The 4,852-nt window shown below is 38.7% G+C and overlaps 1 pseudogene; it reads right to left on the reverse strand.

The window, feature by feature from the left end:
- Positions 1 to 528: 528 nt before the first annotated feature.
- Positions 529 to 4,201, reverse strand: LOC100729072 (olfactory receptor 5AC1-like; annotated as a pseudogene).
- Positions 4,202 to 4,852: the final 651 nt, after the last annotated feature.

Genomic DNA, 4,852 nt, shown 5'->3' on the forward strand with positions numbered 1-4,852 from the left:
AACACTAGACACTTAAGATTTTCCCTAAAGTAGGAGTTCTGAGTGAGTGTATGACTACTGTTAAATGCTCTTGTTGTTCAGGTTTGGGAGGTTGTTCTTGCTAACTGTTGCATACACTTCACAGTGGGAAAGGTTTACAGGCTTTCTGTTCTGAAAACAAACCTGGACAAGTTGGAGCAGAGATTTGCTTTCAGCTTCATCTTCCATCTGCTTCAGAAAATTGAATATTGTCTTCCTTCTCATAAGTACCTGCTATGCCAGCTTATTAAAGTACAGACTCTGTAAAGAAAATGAAACAGAGCTTCTAGGAAAATGGCAAAGTGGTAAGCAGCAGAGAAAAAGTCTCTCTGAGATTTACTGTCCAGACACTGGAATATAGCAAAGCAAAGAAGAGAAGAAGGGAAGGATCTGAAGTTAGAATTGAGCCTACAGGGAGAGCACATGGAGGAACTTTAGTGAAGAAGAAGAAGGAGGCAGCGGGTGATACACTTTCCCTGAATCAGGATTCACAGTGTGGGAGGAGAAGTTCTAACCTGCAGACACACGGTAGCTGCTGGCAACCCCAGAGGCCTCCATGCAGCAATACAAAGAGGCGTGGATGATGCGAACTGCACTGGATTGTGAGCACAGCAGATTACATAGCATGGTAGTGGGCAATTGGCCAGGAGCCACCTGGAAGAGAGGGCAATATAGTTTGGAACTCAGAACAATTGCTGGCTCCATTCAGAAACTCCCAGCTGAGTTCAAGCCCACAGAATGCATGTTGACTGCTGCAAACTAGTTTAATTGCAGTTTATGGCCATAAATAAGACTGAATTTCAGGTAAAATAAAAGTGTGGGCTCGCTAAGATTATCCACTACTTCACCATACAGCTATTTCCCGTTTACTGGGATAAATCAACATGAATCTGGACTCTGTCTCCAAATGCTGTCTACCAGTAACAGCAGAGACACACTTTAAAGAGGACTTCTCTTTGTCTCTGTCTCTGTCTCTCTCTCTCTACTCCTCCCTTTCGGTTTCCCTCCCTTTCTACTATGTATTGTTTATTTGGATGGTTGATTGGTTGGTTGGTTTTGTTCTTCATTGTTTGATCTTATTTTTATATGAGTGAGTGTGGTTTCTATGTGGATTTTTTGGTGGTTGTTGTTCTGTTCTGTTCTTTCTTTTATTTCTTTCTTCTTTATTTCTTTATTTTCTTCATCAATTCCAAAGGTTTGTATGACCCTCTCTTGTCCTTCAGCTTTGATTCTAAACTCCTCTACTTCTATATCTCTATTTTTTCCCGAATCCTCTTTAAATTTTCTCCTCTGAGGATAAAATTGGCATATTAAAGGCTTATACACTATATACAATTTTCTGGATGTTTTAAATGGTGAAGTGACAAATTAACATTTACCTCACCACAATGCATTAAACTGAAATCTACATAGATTAAAGATCTAAATTTTGAAACAGAAACATTAATCTGCTGGAATACAGAATAAGGGAAACACCAATGGTATAGGTAAAGACTTTATAAGCAAAATTGCCATCTCATAGGAACTATCACAAAGTATCAAAAACTGAAATCTCGCCTTATTCAAAAGCTTTTTCAAAGTCAGAGTAACCACCAAAAGAGTAAAGAGACAATCTACAGTGTGCGGAAAATTTTGCCAGATGTTCCTCAGAAAAAGGATTACTTTCTAAAATATACAAAAAAAACTAAGCAAATTATAACTTCCAAATTTAAGGACCCAATCCAAGAATAGACATCTGAGATGAACAGACATTTCTAAGGTGAAGAAGTACAAGCAAATAATACAGAGCATCCCTACCAATCCTCATCTCAGTCTGGGAAGCTTATATTTGTAATCTCATGGAAAAGTTATTGAAATTCCAGTGCAATTCACAGTGAGGAAAAAAGACACTAAGACATATTCATTGTTATGGGGACCCAAGGGATCCTAAGTCCACACAAGATGAAGCTCCATTGGAAACAATGCCTTGACCCACGCTCACACTCAGATTTTACTGGTTCCTGAAGAAGAAATTGGTGGAGAAGCAAACATGGTGGATAGATAAAAGCAGGCTACAGAGGCTCCCTGAGATTGTCAACCTAGAATTCAACATAATACAGCGTGGGGAGTCCCAAACAGAGGGAGATGAATTCTCTCATCCCAGGAGGAAACTAAGGTGAGAAGAACCAATCAAACATACAGTCCTGGTGCTACTATTGGAACAGCTGAAGGTTCAGTGCTCCTGCTGCAGCACCCAAATCCGAGGGGCAGTGACTTACCAAGCTGTCAGAAATCCCACCACTTCGACTCACTGGCAATACAGTCACACTGTGGTTTGGGGTCGGCAAGCCAAAGAGAGAGCTGAGCTACCGGGGAAACTACATCAACCTGTGGTGAGTGACAGGAACAAAATCATTCCACAGAGAAAGGTGCTCAACAGATGACATTCTGGGACTGGACAGGACTGACAGGAATGAGGGGCAGCAGTAACTTCAGTCAGCTGTTCCCTTCCCAAAGGGGATTGGTGGAGTGAGCTTGGCCTGGGTCATGTGACCTGGCTGAGACCCAATAGGTTATCCAAAATCAATTCCCTATGGCGGTGGTGCACACTAACACAGTGAAGGCCTCAGCAGGTGGACTGACCCAGAGGGAAAGGGCCAGCATATGCTGCCCCTGTTTGCAACTCACTAGCACACTGCAGTGGGAAGGGTCACCTAGCCAGTGTGCTTCAGAAGAATTGTAACCAAGAAAGAAAGAAACTGGGGCTTCCTGGAAGAAACAAAAAAGGTGGGAGGAGGAAGCAACAAAAAGAAGTCCCCAGGTCCCAATCCTGAGAACACTGATCAGGTCAGGTAAATACAAAGGAGAATGAGGACAGCAAACATGCAATATCAGACACAGCTCCAGTGGACATAAACAGATATATTCAGAACCTCATAAATGAGTTCAAAAGGGAAATATTTAGCCAAGTAAAGCAACATATAAGAAGATTAATGAGAGAAATGCTATGCACCCCTAAAGAAGACACAGACAGAAGAATGGAGGAACTCAAGCAAAGGAGAGAACCATTTGATGAAGAATATAAAGAAAATATAGAATACATGAAGCAGATTCAAAGAGATTACCATGAAATTAAAAACTCTATGGAAATATGGCAAAACTGCTTGAAAGAATCTAAGGATAGATCATCCAAACTGGAGGACAGGTTTGCTTGTGGGATTATGAAAGGAGAAACGTTTTAAAAATAACAAGGAAACAAGCAGTGACAATACACAGGCTAGAAGATGACAAGAGGATCTATAACTTGAGAATAAAGAATGTGAATTAAGAAGCAGGAGTACAAACAAAGGAATTACAAAGGCTATTCACAGAAATAATTAAGGAAAACTTCTCAAATATAGGAAAAGAAAATGATATGCAGATGTATGAAGCATACAGAACTCCAGCCACCTACAACCAAAACAGAGCCACACCCAGGCATATAATAATCAAGATCCCAGAAATTCAATATAAGAACAGAATATTAAAAGCTGTTAGAGGAAGAAACAACCTATAAAGGAAGGCCCATCAGAATCACGGCAGACTTGTATAAAGGCTGAAAAGACTAAAACCAGAAATATGTTAACTGTTGGATCAGTGCAAGAAATTTAGAATAGTTGTAAAATTTCACAGTAGAAATAATCTATGATATTGGACCTGCAAAAAGTTAGTCTAGCTAACACACTCACATGAATTGCTGAATGCATAAAAGCAACAAAATATGAAACACCTATAGACCGAGTACAGAGGCTATTGGACATCACCACCTGGTAAAGCAAGGGATTACATATAGCTACGAAGCAGTCATATGCCATCACTACCAAAAGGAAACATTCCGTAGTTGCACTGGAACCAAAATGTAAAACTGAGTGAAACACCCAGCCAAGGACATTTAATGATTCTTAGATAAGAAGTTGATAAGCATTCTCAGAGTCACAGAAGACGAAGTGCATGCATCTGCAAAGGCTAAACTGCTGAGGAAAAAGTACACGGGGGTGTGAAGGTGAGGGTCCTTCCAGATGAGAACAATCAGTCCAAGGTTGCCCACCGTGGTGATGAGGTAGATGACAAGAAACACTAAGAACAAGGGTGCCTGTAACACGGGACAATCTGTCAGTCCCACAGGGACAAAACTGGTTACCAGAGTCTTATTGTCTTCTGCCATGTCCAAACTATCACTAAAATGAAGGCATAAGTGAGAAGCAGTCACAAATGAAACACAATGAGGCAATATTTTTGTGCATCTAACATCTTCCCCAGAAATGTTTGTCATTTCACTGATATTGTAAATTATTTTACTTTTGTCTACTTTTATATGCATTTAAAATTCTCCACAGTAAGTATCAAAATGATAATTCACCTAGAGGGGCATGCAAATTTAATGTAAATCGTTTTAACTTAGAAAGAGTTTTTTAGAACTACATACATTTGTCTCAAATATGTCTGAAATTGTATGAGCTAGATATTCAAAAAGACTAACTAGATTTTTATTCCAGTAAAAAAATCTATAATTTCAGTAATATAATCTTAAATTTATTTCCTTATATTGTATATGCTGATGTTGCTATCACTATATCATTTAATGTTTGCATTAAATAAGAGATGATTTCATGATTAATATATGTTTTAATTTTGAATATGTTGAAAAGAAACAAATGCATGGAGGGTTACAGACTGTTAAGGTATTTCCATGTGTAAAAACTTTTTTCATAATCTCACCTCTAAATATTTAAATAAAATACTTTTAACTGAAAAAGAAACATTACAGAAAATACAGCTTGTCTAATTTTAAAATATAAAGAGTATTTTTAAAATT

The sequence above is a fragment of the Cavia porcellus genome, unplaced genomic scaffold (genome assembly GCF_034190915.1).
Source record: "Cavia porcellus strain 051 isolate PalLab524CR breed Dunkin Hartley unplaced genomic scaffold, mCavPor4.1 scaffold_15, whole genome shotgun sequence".
Taxonomy (NCBI): Eukaryota; Metazoa; Chordata; class Mammalia; order Rodentia; family Caviidae; genus Cavia; species Cavia porcellus.